At 35.8% G+C, this 19,694-nt stretch overlaps 1 protein-coding gene and 1 long non-coding RNA gene across 6 annotated transcripts in view; one reads left to right on the top strand and one right to left on the bottom strand.

Annotated features, from left to right (window-relative positions):
* DACH1 (dachshund family transcription factor 1) overlaps window positions 1-19,694 on the bottom strand; it is a 352,968-nt gene that overhangs the window by 67,561 nt on the left and 265,713 nt on the right. The gene's annotated exons all lie outside the window — the stretch shown is intronic.
* On the top strand, window positions 6,319-8,331 carry LOC120748685 (uncharacterized). The gene is made up of 3 exons (XR_005699406.2): window positions 6,319-6,432; window positions 6,744-6,913; window positions 7,672-8,331. It is a non-coding gene; the product is annotated as an uncharacterized LOC120748685 (long non-coding RNA).

The raw sequence follows: 19,694 nt of genomic DNA on the forward strand, positions 1-19,694 counted from the left end.
TGGCAAAAAGACAATGAAGAAATCTGTCATTGCTAAGCCTCCAGTAAACTGTCATGAAACAATCAAAATATATGTAGCTGAAGTGTTTATGTCTTTGTTAGAAAGGTTATAGGATGACAAGTTTATAGTTAAAACAGGAAGCTTAGAGGGACCAAACTTGCAGGCCCTTGAGTCACCATTTCTCCACGTGTTCTTTAAAATGGTATGCAAATCCTATTAGGGCTTCAGTTTACACAGTGTTTGATAGTCTTAACGACCCTATTTTCTGACTTTTCTACCCCCTCACCCCAGACAACAGAAAGTCCCTGTGAAGGCGTGGCACTGGCTATAGTAATTCTTGCCCCCAGTGTGAAGATCTTCCCTTTCGATGATTTAAGGCTGAGAAAAAGACACTTGGCACTGCACAGATGCTGACCTTTCCTTGTAACCCCTCCAGCTCCTGGTGTGTTAATCTGATCAAGACCCCCCTCTCACTGAGTGGTTTCCATGCACGGAGAAGCAGCTCCTGCTTCCTGCAGAACAGGCGACACTGCCAGCACCCACGCACGGACCCACGACCGGGGCGTGTGAAACGACGTCTGCTACCTTCTCCTCAGACATGACACTCCCCACGACTCACGGCACCTAGCCTGGTTCCCATCTGCAAATAACTCTTCCCCACTGCAACTCTTCTACAGACAGAACTAACCAGGAGCTATTGCCTCAAGATTCTGCACTGTAGGAGAAAGCCTTCAAAATTTGGCAATAATTTAACTTGGGTTTTTTTTTAGGGCCGCTAATATGTAAAATGTAGGGAGATGGCTACCAGTCTTTCCTGCCCTCAGACTGCCTCCACCTCTAGGGCATCCAAACAGCAGATGGTATGTTTAAAGACCACAGGTTATCCCTTCATGTAGGAGGGGTAGGGGATGCTTGTCAGATCCACAACTCCAGAAAGGGCAACATTTCTCCTTTTAGAAAAAACATGGTGCTGTCACTTTATAATTAAGGCTGTTGTTTTTTTTTTCATTATTTCATTTGATGAGACTGGGAAGAGAAAGTATTCTGAGAACTAAAAAAACAAAAACAAAAAACAAAACAAAACAAAAAAACCAACCAAACAAAAACAAGACAAAAACAAAACCAACCAAAACAAAACAACAACAACACCACCAAAACAAAACAAAGGAAGAAGGAATTTCTGTTTACCTGTCAGCAGATGGTTGGAAATTTACCATAAGCAAGGTTAGAAAATGATTTGTTACTAATATGCCTGTCAAGGGCAACGTCTGGAGTTTGGTTTTATATTTATGTTTGTAAGAAAATTACAATATAAATATAAATGAGTTGCATCAGGTATTTAAACTAGACTGGACAGGGCACTAGAAAATATATGTCAGGAACATTTCTCGCACCAGCAGGAAGATGAACTAGGTGACCTAGCATGTCTTTTCCACCACAGACTCCTACCATTTCTGTATTAACCGAGGATGATTGATACCAAATATCCCTTTATGCTACTACCCCTTTTCATTTTGCTGCATATTTGTATGCATTCTGGGGGAGTTGATATTTTAGGAGAACAGCTATGGGGAAGTACTGAAGCGGATTCTTCATCCCAATGGCTGAGAACTGTGGAAGGTCACACAATAGCTCGTGTAGCCATAGCAGCTTTGTTGTCATGGCATGAGAATCCTTCGCCAGTTCTACTTTTACAAAAGGAGCAGTCATCTAACATTGTGAGGTGTTTAATGTAAAGCCTGCTTTTTTGACATGGTTATCACAAGCTATTTTCTGTCCAGACATTTACACAGACCTTGTGTTATCCGTGATTTATCCCCAACCCGTGTTCCTCAATTGTGCTTAAACGTGGTTATAGTTGTAGTAAATCATGTGTTGAAATGCACAACTAGAAGGAAGGAACCATACAGTTCTCACTAGCACAGGAACATTAAACAATAATACTCCACTGAGCACCAGCACTATCAACAAGTTTCTATCAGCCTGGTCCTGCAATCCTAACATAGGTATTTCCCCTTCCCCCTCACCTCTGTCTTCCATTTCAAACTCTTTCAACAATCACTTAGGGACCACATTATAGGGTCTCTATAGTCTGAGAATTATAACCAGCTCAAATTTTAAAAAAACAAACCAAACCAACCAACCAAAAAAAGCCCAAGTCTCAACATACACTTTGGAAGAATGCTCTGAATTTTGCCAGCAAATTATACAGCTTGTCTTTCAAATTGAAAAAACATAGTAACAAAGACTATATGAACATTATATTAAAAACTAAGAATAATACAAAACCAGGTGGAAGGCATTTTAGAAAACAAGGACTGTCTTCTGAAAGAAAATGTAGACTAATCAGGAGAAAACTGAGAAATTTCAGAAATTCCTTGGTATGCTCTAATCATGTGTGACTTAAATTTTGATAAATGTACTCTGTGTATATAAAACATCTCTTGAATGACAGAAAAGCAGAAGAAATAAAGTGATTGAAGTTTTTTGTTTTCCTTTTTTTTTTTGGTGATGAGCCAGTTTGAGAGCTTACTGTGAGCATATGGAGATAGCATATTTGCAAGTCCATCTCTGGAGGATTGCAAAAGGCCCTTAGCTTGTGAAAAACAGCAATGTTATTTTTTTTAACGTTCCCTATATTTAGAGATTAAATCGCTCACTGCACAAACCCATTTGGAACAGGCGAGAAGGTGAAAAGGATAATCAGTACAGTCACTGGTCCGTGTTTCCTAAACGCTTTTGAAAACATTACTGTGTGCAGGCATAAAATTAGCGGCAGGACCTTAAAAAGGCTGGCATTTAGCATGACTTTTTGGAAAGTGACACCCTCATTTTTTTCTTGTAGGATATCATTAAATTTCAATCGCCCTATGGCAGTGCCTTTCCATTAATAACCAATTCACTGTGTCACTTTGGCTCTCCTTTGAAATAATGAGCCTTTGCTTCGCTTTAATAAATTTAAACATATTCTCAAGGCCAGGGAAGATAGGAAACCGCAGATGGGCTGAGAAAAACACGATTCATAAATCCTTAACTGCCTGAGATCGTTGAGAGCAAAACAAAGTAACACTCGTAAAATATTAAACAATCCCAGCTGTATGAGTGAAGCTTCATTAACAAAAATGGACTATTTACTGCCTTCAACAGAGCCTGTGGGTGGAAAGATTCAGAGAAATCTTCTTTAGCAAAACACTGTCATCCTCATTTTGATTCTTTAAGCAACTGATGGTATGGTAGATACTTATTTTGCATGGCCATATGCAGAAACATTTTAGCAGGAAATTAATGATACTCTGATTGCATTAAATACCACAAATCGTGCTTCACCATATAAGCAGGAGTGAAAGAAAACAGAGAAATTTAGCTGATATTTTATCCTTGAAGAATTCACATGCCAATAGAAGTAAAACATGACAAACTTTATTTAAATCATAAGGGACTTCTCCAGCACTCTGAAGTAAACACAGCAATATGAATAAGAGCAGAGAAATCAAGCAATGTCATTGCTTCTGCTGGGAAGGTTTGGCAATTGATTCTGTGGTGTTATACTATTTCTTGCTTTAACCTTTATTAACATGCAGCTGATTTTGTTTATAGACCTATCTGGTACAAAAGGAGAAAAGCCTTTTTTTCAGGCTTTCGTGTCTACCATTTATTTAAATTTGACAAGAGTTCTGTTCAAGTAAGGAAGGTAGGCTCTGACTCTGGTTTTAAGTACACAAAGCTGGACAATTAGATTCATGAAGCTGATTTTGTGGCGCCTAAATAACATGCACAAACTCCCACTGAATTAACCAAAGGAGTTGTGAAGACAGCTCTTGCCTCTCAGGTCTCACTCTCACTCCATCAGCTCTTTGCTCTACCTCCGTGTGGGTCCTGCCACCTCCCCTTCCTCAACGGCTCTGAGGCACTGGGGACCTTATTTCCAATAGCATAAGCTACAACTTCTACATGAACCCCCAAGAACAGCAGCCTATGATGTTCCTAAATCCCCTTTCAAGTTTTGTTGAAACTTAAATTAAAGCTAACAAGGTTTATTTATTAATACAAATTTGGAAGATCAGGTAAACAGCCATAAGGATAGCATAGAATTTTTGAAGCATCTACAGCAAGAATAACCTTTCATGGTATCATGGAGGGTTTTTTTTAAGCCAAGAATTGCATACAAGTTTAAAGAAGAATAGAGATCAGTGTCAGTTTACTAAATGCTAAGAACCTCGAAGCTCCATCTCTAAAGACAAGCTGACAATTGAGTGGACAGAATGTCAATACTTCAAACATTTCAAGGGTAAAAATATTGCTTTTTACAATCTGTGTCATATTTAATGCAAGAAAAGAATTTAGATTTTTGTTTCTTTTGCTGGATGTCAGGGTTGTTTTTTTTTTTTTTTTTTCCCTTTTATCCCAGTGAAGAGCATAACTAGAGTATTTAACAAAAATACATGGTGCATTTTTTGCCCCCAAAGAAAAATAGTTTCAGCTTAAATGCAAAAATGGACATAATATTTTTTAATTTAGTTTATAAAAGCTTTTAAAAAACAAACCTCCAACATTCAATTTATTTATTTCAAGAAGTTTCTCTTATCTGTGAGAACCATTATCCTTTCTTAAGACTCAAGGGGGCATTTTGACCCCTGCAGAGGCATTTCTCTTTCCTGCTTGAAAGCCTAGGAATGCACTTAGCACTCATGGCTCCCACTCCCTTCAGTGGAAACCCTCAGTACTGCTCAGGAGTTATCACCCTATAATCATTAGAGCAGTCATTTCTGTGCTTAGTAGACCTTCACTGTAGCTGATTTGTATAATCAGGGTTAATCTATTCTGATTGCAAACATCCATACCGTAAAGTTTGAATAAATTCACACCGATGCTCACTCAGCCCAGGATGCCATCAAGACTGCCACAGAAATATGCTGTGGAAGGTTTGTTTGCTTTTAGGGGTGACTTGATCCAGCATAAGTAAAGCTGCTGTCCCCTTCCTTCATTTGATTTTGGGAAGAACTTACCTTGTTTTATCATCTGTCAGAAGGAACGGAGTACAAAAAGCAGTGGTAAAGCATTAAAGTGTTAGCAGCAGCAGCACAGTAGCTCTAACACCGAGGTTACCTGCCTGCATGAAAGCAGCAATTAGGCTTTCTACAGTAACAACCTCAGGCAGAAAACAAAACTGTATTTGCCCCAAAGATTCTAAATGTGGGTAATAGAAGGGCTTTAGGTGACACATTGTCTAATCCAGTTCAGCAGAGAAAGCATTCATTCTTCTCGTTACACACCGGGATTTGCTACTACTATTTTTTGGCTTCTGCTTTCAGAAGTGAAAAGAAATTTTAAAATCTAATCCTATTGGTGCAATTAGGAATACTGTCAAACCCCCAAACTTCACAGTCACTTGCAAATTAAAGAGCAAATGTAAGACAGAGATTCATTTTTCTTTCATTTAATGAAACAAATAAAAGTTTCTCTTTAAGCATATATTAAAAAATTAAATCTATAAACATAATTTTATAATGCCCCATTCCCCCTGCAGTTTTTTGGGGGTTTTTTTTGCTGTTATTGTAGAACTACTACAGACCGAATGCTTCCCAATTTAGTCTTGCAAACTAATATACACAATAGCAGGTAATGTTTCCACAGATTTTCCCTACTAATGTGCTAGTTGTGCAGCTGGCTTTTTCCAAAGGATACTTTGGTGTTGGTCCTGTCCACGTAAGATTCCCCCATCTAGAGTGTCTATCAGAATAACTCACTGGGGTGTTTCTGATGTATACACCTATTATCAAACTGAACTCACTAACTTAATTCCCAAAAACAACCAAAAGAGTCAAAGGTTAATGACTTTTGGCCACTATCAGTTTGCAGTAGGTTTGGACTGGCCACCTAGAAGTGAAAAAAAAAAAAAAAACAACTCCAAAAACAAGTCCTCCATGCTCCATTACCAGTGCTTTGAACCATCCAGTCACATGGATTTTTATGTTTTGAGAGGGTGAAAAGAATGCAGATTGGCATGAGAATACCACATTAATTCAGCAGTTAAATGGCTCTTTGAGAAGATTCACTGACAGAAAAAAGCAAGGCTGTCTTTCTAAGCCCTCATCCTCTTTGGGTCTACACACATTTTCTGTGAAAAGTTGATTCTTTTCCTTCTCTTTTTTTTTTTTTTTTCCCCCCCCCAAACAGCCTTTTATCATCTAACATGTGAATCAATTGTAATGTGAGGCATGTGAGCAGAGAGCCTTTGCCACTGGGCCCTCATAAATCTTGCCAGTTCCCAGTGAACAACACCAAATATTTGCAGCTGAGGAACATTTGGTCCGGCTTAAATTAACATATCTCAGCAGTCAGAAGTCATTAAGCTTTGCCAGTGATTTGAAACCATTTTTCCATTTCAAAAGCAACACTGGCTGTTACTTATTTTTCTGGATGAAGAAGGTGGTAAGGAACAAAAGCAATGAAATGAAAATGGGAGATATAATGAAAAAAAAAAAAAGATAAAAGGGCTTTGAACTGCCTTTGGTAAATTTGTTATTAAGACTCCTTTTAAATAGCAGAGCACTTATGTATAAGATCAAATAATAATTCAAGATGATACACATTAATTTCAGTGGCAAATTACGTGATTTAAAGGCTGTGAAAATGTATACTTATTTTCTTCCTTAATCCCTTGTGAATATAGGCACTATCAATTTTAAAAGCTGATGAAAGCTTTAAATGAAAAACAATAATCCAACCTTTTTCAATTAAAGGCCACAAGTGGATTAAGTACTGGAGTAAAGAAATGTGCTGTTGCGCTTCTCAAAGATCACTTCTGATACGGTCTGTTCAGATGCAGAAGGCTGGAAAAACACCTCAGATCTGAAAGTATCATGATCCAAAAAATTACAAGCAAACAGAAAAAATATTGGTTTTAATACAGGTAAAATGGGAGTTTAGATCTTCCAGACTTGTTATTTCTGTATTATTTACATGACACATAACTCCTGTTCAGCTGGTAAATAAGTCATCATCTGAAAGATGACTCATGAGAGCCACCCAAGGCCTGACTTGTCAGAGAAAAACCCCAAACAGTTCCCTACATTTATGCTTACTAGTCTAAAATTATACAACTCTGTCAGAAATCCTGTCAAAAGCCATTTCATTACAAACTCTGAAAGCTGTTTGCCGATTTATAACAAGATAAATATTGCAAGAGATTTTGATATGTACACTGATTTTGATACATACACTGATTGCAATGCAGTTGATTGCAATGCAGTGATTTCTTATATGTGAACAGCTAAACTGAACGTACTTATTTAAATTAATGGTAATTATAATTTTTAGCCTCCAATTAGTTTTATTGATAAAGTTTTAATAGACTTGAATGTTTAAGACCCATGTTATGCTGAAAAAATATTGACTTACACTCAAAAGCCTTTAAGTTTATGAAACACTACTAAAGACAACCCCTCCATTTGAGAGCTTTCTGAGATTTGCAAACTTTTTAAACTCCCTGCAGCTCTAGTAAAATCAGTTCTGTGTAAAAAAATAGATATTCTATTAACCAGACTTAAAAGACAAAGGCTTCTAAAAAGAAGACATTTACTGCTAACTAGGTATGAAAGGTTGCTGGGATAGCTATATAAGCAACTAATTAGCATAAATTACTGATAATATTTCCTTACAATTTTACAGGATCATGGGACAGTTGAGGCTGGAAGGAACCTCTGAAGACCACCTAGCCCAGCCCAACTCTTGACTGTCCAGCTGGCTTTTAAGTAGTTCCTTAGAGAGTCTCCACTGCCTCTCCTCAACACCCTCACTGTTAAAAAGTCTTCTCATATGTTCTAACATAATTTCCTGTATTTCAGTTCCTGTCCATGTCCTCCTGTCTTTTCACTATTCTTTTTCCCGACCCATTACATTATTCTCTGTCTATGGTCTAATCCATTTGACAACAAACCATGTCATCCTGCACTGAAGAAACAGAACAGGTCTGCAAAGCCCCCTCACATCACACAAGGTTACCCTGTATTGCAGAGGTCTATTTTTGCGGTCACAAGTCATAAAACATTTTTCAAAACCTACAAGCTAATTTCATGGGGAAAACCAAGTGGGACAATGCCTTAAGAGATCACTTTGGAAGGCATACACCAGCTTGTGGAAGTCTGTTTTGTGCTCTACCTACTTTCTATGTAACCCTGCACATTTGGACTGAACTAAACTGATACAGATGCTGCTTCAACACTCGTTTGAAAGGTGGAGAGTCTGCAGGAGCACCATATCCCATCACATCCTTACATCGAGGTAAGGAAGACAACAATGGAAGCACAGCCAATCTGAAAATCAATAAATATTTAGCCAAAAGATGGCTGTTTTCCAAGATGTGCTTTTCCAAGATCTCCAAACCTGTTATCACAAGTCTTTGGTGAGACAGAGCTGTTGTGTGGGTGCTGAGCATCTTCTTGTAAATTTAATCCTAGTTTTCAACAACTATTTACTTCAGAACTCCTTCCTTTCAATCTCTTTTTCCCAATAATAATAATAATGGATAGAAATTAAAGGAAAACCATGGCTACTCAGTTCTGGGTTGAGGAAATGTGTAATCAATGAGAACAGATTCAGTCCCACTATTCACTAGAGAATATTTCTCAAGCAGGACAGCCCAAAATTTGGTTAAGTATGGGCTACAAACTGGCTGTAGTAGTAGCTGTGCTGCAAAGTAGTCAGGAATTGTGCTGTAAAGGGCTCTCTAATTGCTTAAGAAGATGAATATTTTTCCTCTCCCATGTTATACAGTGAGGTCAGGCTTTCAGGATGTACACTTTCCTTTCACAGCTTACTGAGCAACAATATTCTGGATGCTGCATTTCATACAAAACCTATGCATGTTTGAGACAATACATGCAGTATGATTAGATTTAGGTTATTTAACTACATTTCTTAAACTCTAAATGTGTCTAACCACTATTATATTAGTGTACAACACAGATCTTCATTCAGCGAGATTCAGACATATTTCTGGAGCTGAAATAAATATCAAGCATGGAAGATACTCCTTGAGCCCTGTAGCTACAAGAAGTATTTCATGTGATTTATTATAGCATAAGAATATATGTAATGATGAAAATAAGTTGAGAAGTAGAGGATATGACTTCTTTTATCCCTTTGGAGACATCATAGCTATAACTTACAGGAGGACCAGTCTGGAGTGAATTGTGTGACTGTTATCAGATGTGGGGAAAATAAAATAATACTCCATTTAATAGACCTGACAACAGCTATTGAATTTACATTGTGAGATAAAGGCTACTTCTTTTAAAATGAGCTCACCAAATCTAAAATTGGGATTAGTTAATAACTAAGATGTTCAAGTTTGAAAGACTATATATGAAATTCATATGATTTCTAGTTCTTATTTTATACTTAGTGTAGTGTAGAGGGCTTTGAGCATTTTTTTCAGGGAATTAAACAATATTGTTGAATTGTGAGTTTGTTGGGGTTTTTTTAATTCTCCTTCCCAAAAAGAAAATGAGAAGAGAGAGAAACTGAATGATAGCAATAGATGTTCAGACCTTAAAAAATTGATACTAGCTAAACAATAGACAAAATCACCAACTGAACATAAACTTTTGCAGTATCATTGGAATTTTAGACAGATGTTCATGGGTACAGATAATGCTTACAGAGTTCAGACTTTTAAAATGCACTAAAATTAATGTTATTCTTCAAGGCATTAAAGAACTGCACAATTATATTTCAAATCAAGTAAAGATTACAGTTTAAAAATTCCTCATGGAAGTACACAAGCAAATGACCCACTTAAATAGTCCTCTTCATGTTCTTGGATGTCAGTTATTTATAAAAGTTCCTTTGCCACTCAAACAATTTTGTGTCAACAGGAAATGAGTTAGACAATCTTTAATAAACACATAAAGAACTGCTCTACAGATAGTTGCTTAATTATGCAGAGCAACTCATTCAAGCATAAAAAGAAAATGCTGGAATGTAGGTTTGGGGAAAAAGGCCTTGGAAATATGAATATGTCTGTTTTTATCTCTCCTGGCAATATAGTAGCTACCTATATTTTTAACTGACATTTAATGTCTGTAGTCATTTTTATATTTATTGATCCTTATTTGTATTATTAAATTAGTTTAGTATTAACAGCCATCAAGGTTTCATTTTGCTGTGCTAAGAAGGGAGTACAAATTTAAAGAAAATTTTAGGAAGTGCAGAAAAAAACATTCACAAAATTGTATTTCCACTTGTGTTAGCTTCAACTGCAGCTGAAATTATAGTATATATCTGAGGTACATGATAGAATACACTTTCTCTTCTATGTACACTATAGTGAACAGAAAACTACATGATGGAAGTAGATATTATTAAATAGACCTGCAATTTTTCTTTGAAATTCTGTTTTCATAATTCTGCTTTCAGGGGAAAAAAAAAAAAAAAAAAAAAAAAAAGCTGTAAGCAAACCTAGCACTCCCTGTTCTACAGTTCTGCTAATAAGTCATTCTCCTGCATTTCTAACAACTTCATTAGAGTGACTGCATCTCTTTCACAAGTATGAGCTATAAACTCAGTGGAAAAGAAAAAAAAAACATACCCCGCATAAAGGCAACTAAGAAGCTATTCATGTGTTATGTAAAAAACATTTACAGAAAGAATTCTTAAAATAATTATCTCAGATAGATTAAACAGGTCTTTTAACCATTCCTTCACTATGCTTGACCAAGCTTAGTACAAAATACATTATTTTGTATTATTCACTACTTCTGACATTTTAGTATTTTAAGATTAAGAAAAAAAATGGTACAGGTTTCTTTTAGCTGAAAATAGAAGTATTATTTTAATATATCAGAGAAGCCATCTATGGAAAGACAGTAGACAAACCTCTATTCTACTGAACATTTTCTACTACAAAATTCTGTATTTAAATGGTTAACATATCTTTTTCCCTCCATTTTTCCAGACAGCTCTAATTTAGATATGGAAATTTTTCAAACTTAAATCAACAGCTGAAGAACTTGATTGAGGATATATTGAATTGTGCCCAGTGTTAAGTCAGGTAGTCCTTACATCTCATATTTCTAATTAAATTTTCATGCAACAGTTAAGAATATTGTAATATAATATTAACAGTTAATTTAATAATTAAAATATTATTTTTTGAAGTGACTTCATGGCCAGTGTTTACGTTATTTCTCTACTTGTATATTGCAAGTGAAAAGGCTGTATTGGGTATTTTTTATTGATCTTATATATTTCAATGGGCCCACACACATCTATACACACTCTTACACATACATACACACTCACACATACAAAAAGGTTGGCCAGGAAATTAGACATCTTATCTGTGAGCTTGCTAAATAAGGACCAATAACCTAGGTCTGCAGTAGTCTGTGTGATAACTGCTCTTACAAAATGAAATTTTGACTTTTTCACAGCTTAGCTACAAGTAGACACTATCAGTAAAACTGCATTTCTGTGCAATATGATGGGAAGTAAAAGATTTCAACATCTGACAGGAGAAAATGAACAACTGATAAACAATCTTAGAAATGTTCTCTCACTGCAAGGCATGCTTTTGATGATGATTTACATTTTTATTATTGTTGACTTTCAGGATGGGGCTGATGGTTGGCTAAACATACAATAACTGAAAGAACAAACCATATAAAATGCAAGCCAAATCAAAAGTAAAACATGATTGGCATCATCTGCTTTAAAAGCTTTTGCTCATTTTTCTCTTCATTTCAGTATTCAGTAAATGTAACAGGAACTCAGCACATTGGGTAAAATAGAAAAAAAAAAATCACAAAATCACCATAGCTTTCTGATTCCAACATGGTAAATATTCCAATTCCTCTTCCACTATTCTCCTCCCACTCAAGAATTAAATTCTAATTCTAACCCGAAGCACACTGAAGGAACTCATACTAACACTTAACGCTCCTGCAGAGTTAACATTTGATCTTACATACTAACCTGGGATTGTAGCTGTGGGGGAAAAAAGTGTGCAACTTAGGAAAGATGACCATGCTGAAATATCAATGAATATAAAAAACCCCTGAGACTGAAAAAGTGCATGACTGTGAACTCTTAATTTTTTTTTGTTTCTGCACTGAAGGATAAGGAAAGAAACAGGCAAAATTGTTTGTTAATTCAGATAATGTGTTCAGTTGACTAAACAAATTGGAAGAAACAAAAGCATAAACAGTGATTTGATTTTGTTTTGCTGTTTTGAAGACAGCTCTTGAATGGTTTGGTGGTTTCTTTACAATCAAATTTTCATTAAAATTAATTTAGATATAATTTTTAAAGCAGTGCTTTAAAAATGAATGCTTTTAATATTTAAAAATAATCAAAATCATTTTAGGTTAACCCAATGTTAATTTGACTAAGTCTTCATTCCCTCTGTAAATTTCAATTAAAATTTTACGTAATTGTTCCCTACCTGTTACTACTTAGTGCACAAATTAAACTGAAAATTTTATTAGCCACCCAGCTTTATCTTTTAAATTGAATCAAGTAAATTTAATAAAACTGGATATACATGAACGCACCTTCATCTTCATTTGTAAAGATTTTAATTGTAAAAACTTAATGCTAAGTAATCCAAAAGAGAAAAGAGGAACAAAAAACCCCCAACCCCCCAAAAGTTCTGTCAGAATTCTGTGACAATTACTCTGGAAATGCATAAGACAAACCCAAAAAGTGCCTTTATTTCATTAGGTATCTGCAATTAAATACTGCTCATCATAATTTTGTGTTTCAGCTATGAATTTCATTCTTAGTCACACCTATTTATACTCACTAAATATATAGGATCAAGTTGTATCTACTTATTTACAATGTTACATCATTTTAATCAGTGCTCAGAAGCACTGACACATAATTCAGCTACTAGAAGCAAGGACAGTGTTACTAGAGTCTATCATACAAACTATTGGGATGACAGTCTAACGTAGACTTGTACCATAATTCTGTGGGAAAGAGAAAAATGGAGTAGTGAAAATGGAATGAAAACAATGAGGCAGTCTCAGTTACAGAACTATGACACTGTAGATTATAGCTTTCCAATAATTTTGAGATGTACAGATTTTATATGCCAGTTAGATAATATTTCTTATTTTTATGTCCATTAGATAAAGTAGAATGTAATTTATTGATCTTTACAAATAAGTTCTAACCCAATTATTGTTTAAAACGAATATTGACTTCAAGCACAAGAATTATCTCTATTCATTGGTTTTTTAGAGTAGGTTATTAATATGTTACCTTGAGTCTTTCACCTCAAAAGTTACAATAGTTAAAGTAAAACACTGTCTAAGAGAACAACAGGAAAGGATTCTGCGCCATATTTCGAATGAAAAAATCAGAAAATAAGTTCAGAACTGATTTCTGTTTAAAAACAGGTAACCAAGGAACTCAATTATTGAGTTTCTCTGCCAATGTTCCTTTATTTTTCATACATCCCCTCCCAGCCAATAGCTGAAACTGAAAATCCAACTGACAATTTGCACAAATGCATCAAGTGCAGCCTGGGGATAAAAACAGGCTAAGGACTCGCCAAAGATAAAGTACAAAAACACAAATTCCACTTCCCAGCTTCAAGACCCAGCTGGGAAGGGCACTGAGCAATGCGGTCTGTGAAAGCTATCCCAGCCCATGGCAGTGGAGCTGGAATGAGGTATCTTTAAGGTCCTTTATAACCTAAGCCATTCTGTAATTCTATGCTTCTATTTCTAGTGTAAGTTTGGGTGGCAAAGCTATTGACTGGCTTCAGCAACTGTTTGCTAATGGGTAATAATTGAGTAGAAGAGAATATCTGCAGTGCTAATGTGCAAGTATAATGAGGTAGGACTCTTAAGGTGAAATGAATGAACAAGCCCCAGCCAAACGTTTTGTAATAAATCCACTGAAAGTCTGGAAAATGTGCAACAGAACATGGTTAGAAAACTTCAATTTGAAAGAAATCAAATTATTTGAAATCCAAAGATGTATAAAGAAAAGGAGTCTGCAAATTTGCAATATAGGTCTTAAATATTTTTGGTATTAAATGAAAGCAAGCCAAGTCAGGATTGCAAGGTAAAAGTGACAGGATCATAGATGCTATTTTGCTGTAAATAAAATGCCCTGTTAATAAAGTCAAGGCTCCATATCCTTTCCTGAAACAAATATTATTCCCTTGTGTTTGGATGTCGTCATGCTAAACAAAAGGGCTGCAATTCGATCTCTGACCATGCTGTGAAGATTTTCTTGTGCCCACATTATTTAGTGCTAGTACTTTCTAGAGCAGATGTGTTGTGGAGGGAGCTAATTGTAGCAGTCAAAACACAGCCAGGCTAAAAGCTAACAATTAAGCAGTCTGGACAATCAAGGATTCAATGCTTAAGCTCACTCCCTACATCTCTTTTATTTAGCAGAATTTATGGCCTGTTACATTGAGGCTTTGCTGTGTAACAAAGGAGAAACGTGCCTTGAAAATGCTGCTAAAAAAGTCATTGAAGTTGTATTTTTATGAGTTCATACAATGGAAAATGGACAAGCTTTCACTCCCACAAATCAGACTGCTGCAAACTGAACATATGTAGCTATTTTGTTGAAACTGCAAAAATTGCACGCAGGTGAAAATGTTAGTTTTCACTCAGAAAAAGTCTGCATTTCAGTGCATCTTTGTTGAACAAAGATTTTAATCCCCTTTTTTTATTAATCACAGATAAAAAGGTGCCAGATGCAGATCCTCATGTCAGAAAAACTAGAATGCAGACACTCTAGACACAAGGGAGAAAAACACTGCATAAATCTAAGTACAGTATTCAGATAGGGCTAAACTTACAGCGCAGAACTAAATATTTTCCTAAAAAATTCTTAGCATAGAAGGGGTATGTGGGAGGCTGGCTTTAACCAGAACTAAGTCTAGGATAACCTCTTGAAACAAGTATTTGCTATAAAAGTTTTTTTTTTAAAATTCCTCCATTTGAACAGTACTAAATCTTTGCTCTTGACATAAGTAATTGGTTGCAGGAAGTTTGACTCTTGCTTGTTGAGAAAAAAAGTAACTACATTGGCCAGCTGAATTTCTAATTTCATATTCATATTCATATTTCAGGTCCTTAACCTGACCCAAAATGTGATTTCATTTCATACGTGCTCACTTCCATAAGTATCTGCTGCTAAGATGATTAAGAATATATATACCCTTCTATATATATATATATATATACACCTTTCTATCACAAGGCATATACTGTGAGCTCCTGCAGTGCAGTCAGAACTTTCTGTGTCCAGAGATGTCCAATACCCATTAATATAGTAGTAATTTTCTGACTGTTGAATGGGTTAGAAATATGCTCAGTTGACAGAAATGTGGGAAAACGATAGTCTGTTTTATTTGCAAAATGACATGTAATACAGCACTCATTTTCTGGGAAGGAAGGAAGGAAGGAAGGAAGGAAGGAAGGAAGGAAGGAAGGAAGGAAGGAAGGAAGGAAGGAAGGAAGGACGGAAGGAAGGGAAAAGAAAGAAAGAAAGAAAGAAAGAAAGAAAGAAAGAAAGAAAGAAAGAAAGAAAGAAAGAAAGAAAGAAAGAAAGAAAGAAAGAAAGAAAGAAAGAAAGAAAGAAAGAAAGAAAGAACGAACAAGTTCAAATATAATGTAGTTTTGACAAAATAAATATTTACTTTTCCTAGGTTAAGAGGAGCTGAAATGCTGCTACTACTAGTGATAACTTTAACAATTATTTGAGGCATTTTAGCTCTATCTGCAGGGCTCCAGTGGTGAGCCTTTTTTTCTGTGTACTACAAATACATTACATTGCCAATCTCCTTTTGTCTCACTGCCAAGGTCACGGTCAAGAAACAGACTGAGTTTTTCCACTTTGTTAATCTAGGGTGTCTGGAGTTTTTCAGGAAATGCAGGAAATTCTAGGTGCCTAGTAAAAAGCAAGTCATTTGTGTAACAGTGGGCAATAGTATCAAGTGTTCTGCACCTGTTTTACACTCCCGGACTGTAATTTCTGCAAAGTAAACAGTAGATCTCAGGGTCAGATTACAAATTCTAGTAGGCTGTTTGCTAGATTGCCGCTTTATTTAACCTTTACACTTTCATTTAGAAAGGAGAAAGTATCATTGTCACACCAAGAGGGCAGTTAAAGAGTTTTAATTAACTGTGGAGGTAATTAGACCTCCCAGTTTAACAATTATCAGACAATTCTTTTCTCCTCTAAGTCCTTTAAAGTTGCCCAGTCCTTTATGAGGAATAAAATCCATTTTACAAATATTCTGCTAAAAAGAAAAATGGATAAAAGACTATATAGAAAGAAAAGCTGATTCTAGTATGAAATTATCTATTTCCCTCTTTTGATTTAATAACAAGTCAAAATCTATCAGCTTCTCATCCACCATTCCCTGCCAAAGTCCAATTCTAATCCAATTGCTCCTTTTATTAACCTACTCTCCCTTCAATCTACTGAGCCTCTGCTCTGTTTGGCCCATTGTTTTACTCACACATATGAGAAAGGTAAAAAAACCCCTCCCCCTCCTTCTTTCCAATAAAGTTGGCTGTTTACAACCATAGTTTAAACAGTTATTCAAAATCTCTGATCCAGCTTTCTCTCTCCTTCTGTGGAAGACAAGACTTCTCATCATGAGGGACATTGCTTATCACTTCTGATTCTCAACTTAATTTTTCAAGATGTAGATACACCTCTGAAAGAAAGTAATAGCAATCTTATTCCCAGAGTCAAGTATGGAATCCTCAGCATTGACTCTCCTGAACACAAACATAGCTATGAACATAGATACATTAATATATACATGTAGGTCCTTTAAAGTAAAATGAGCAGAAACATATATGTGTTCAATGGTTCTTAAGGGAAAAAAAAAAAAAAATAGGAGAGGTTTCTTTTGCTGGTATGAATCATTTCAGCTTCATTTGAGTTAAATGTACAACAGGTGTGGGCTCTGGGATTGTCTCTTGCATCATTCTGCCAAAGCCTAGCTCCCATACACCTGCATTCCAAAACACAGCCTCTGCTGAACACGGTCCTGCAATGCTGTCGGTTCATTTGCATGCATATAAAACTATGGTTTACTCTTAATGCCCTCCATGTGAAGCTCACAAATTTTAAGGAAATGATTAAGTAAATTTCTCACTAGTACAGAATTGGATGCGACAGATGAAGACGTGACTTGAACAGGTCACAAAAATACTGACAGAGGGGTGACAGTGACAGATTGAAGAGCTGAACCCCAGGTCTGTACATATAATGTGTATTTCTTGCCTCAAAAAAATTTTTTTAACATAGAAATGTTACAAAATCACAGATTTTTACATAAAAATACAATAATTCAGCTTGTTAGTGATAAATTATCATGCATTACATTTTAATTGGAAGTTGATAGGATAACCAAAAAAAGGCAAAATTTAAAGAAAAGCAGAATGAAACTATAAAGCATGTAAGAGCTGAAAGGGCTGAAAGGATGACAGGATACAGCCAAGAACATCATTTGGCCAGGAGGAATTTTGCTTGAATTATTGTGGGAAGTAAAAATGGAAACACAAGACCAACATCCAAGATCAGCTCAGGAGTCTGAGGTACTGCCGTAAACCTCTTGATATTTTTTTCTCAATATTTTAACCCCCCAAAACCATAGTGCAGTTGTAAGCCTTGTGAATTCCTGTTGCTTATCATTTGTTCTATGCATAATAAATCCTTATTTGTAATATGCATCATATAATGGAGTAGTAAATATTTCCAATTAGCTTTAGTGTCACAGTCCTCAAAAACTGATGCATTTATGTTAATATAAAAGCATACATGGAACATTTTATCATGCATTAGAGATTTTAATCAGGTAATCTGCACAGCATCTGGAAACCTAAGCAGAGGCAAAGTCTGCTATAACAAAGGCACTGTAACAGTTCACCTTCAGTGAAGAACAATAATGCATTATTAAATTCACTTTCCTGCTCAGTGGTTACACTTAGCTGACCACAGCAAATTTGCTCTCTGCCTGGTCTTCACAAGTTGGCAGAAAAATAGATTCTGTCACATTTAACGGGTTCTGAAAATGACAGGATGCCTCTCTTGGTTTAACTATAAACCATAATCTTTCAGAAGTAAATATAATTACAAATGCCTTTTGTCACGTAGTTCTTAGGAAGGATATTATATGTGGGTTATTAGAGTAGTAGATCTTGCTATGTACTTGAATATCATTAGAATCCAGAATTTATACTGCACAATAGCAACTTCAAAAAAGAATCAGATTTCTATTTTTCTTTGATCCTAAATGACATCATAATTCCTAGAAAACCAAAGATACATGCATCAAACTCCTTGAATGTGGTCATACTGTTATCAAGAGATACTACTCCTTAAATGAACATCAAAGGAAAACCTACGTTCTCTTTTGTCCAAAATACTGTTTTAATCATATTCTGCATCTAATTAGAAATATGCCTTGTTTTACATACATTTGATTGAAGGAACCTTTAAGAAAACTGCCTTAGACTCAGGATTCAGAGATGAAGAATTATTGATTAGGAATTTAATTAGCAAAAGTCAGCTTAGTTATATACAACAGATCCCCTCAGGTTTCCAAGGAGTTCTATCAAGCTGCAAGCATGATAACAATCTGTTCCATATGATGATAATAACTTTCAGGTGGAGGTCTTCAAACAACACTATACACCATTTAAATACTGGTGAAGGGCAATTTAGGTCCTAGTTAAGATGTCTTAAAGATTTTTAATTAGGTTTGTGCAGGTAACTAGTTTAGCAATTACAAGATACTTTTTTTCCCTTTAATTCAGCAGTTTTCTTAGAAAAAGGTCTAAAGTGGAGAGTTTGAAGACCCACTAAAAGGCAGACTTCCGTTCTGGAATCTCTCTGTAGCTTTTTATTACTTATTTAGATACAAAAAAATAAGTTTAAGTAACTCCTCAGAGGGAACTTAGATTTTGCAATGACATTAGACTCAAGACTGACATGGAACTTAACACAGTCGTTGTTCACTGAAGTGGAATTGCCACCTGGTGCTAGATTGTCAGTCCTTAACATTATGTGCCTTGAGTGAAAATTCTGCAAATTGAGAAAATACGTAAAATGGCATAAAAGATTTGGATCTTTATTCCACCCATGTTGTGAACAGCAGCACCACACTTTAGGCAGGATTGAAGCTTTCCTGGACACTGAATAAGTATTTCTGGGAGTCCTGCTCACCCTCTAGCAGACAGATACTTATGTTCCTCTTTTAAATGATTAAACAGAAGTTCACATAACCATGGAATGGTTTGGGTTGTGAGGGATCCTTAAAGATCACGTAGTTCCAGCCCCCGGCCAATGGCAGGAACATCTTTCACTAGACCACGTTGCTCAAAGCCCCATCCAACCTGGTCTTGAATACTTCTGGGAATAAGGCATCCACAACTTCTCTGGACAACCTGTCCCAGTGTCTCAACACCCACATAATAAGAAATTTCTTCCTTAAGGCCAGTTTAAACCTCTTTGAAATCACTGTTCCTGCCATGTAGGTAAAAGTCTTAGGCCTTGGTAAAAAGCTTCTCTCTGTCTTTCTTTTAATCTCTGTATAACCATTGAAAGGCCACAACAAAGTCTCCCTGGAGCCATTTCTTTTCCCGGCTGAAAAACTTTTAGATAAAACCATTCCCTTTTTTTTTTTTCCCTACCAAGAACAA

Source organism: Hirundo rustica, chromosome 2 (genome assembly GCF_015227805.2).
Source record: "Hirundo rustica isolate bHirRus1 chromosome 2, bHirRus1.pri.v3, whole genome shotgun sequence".
Taxonomy (NCBI): Eukaryota; Metazoa; Chordata; class Aves; order Passeriformes; family Hirundinidae; genus Hirundo; species Hirundo rustica.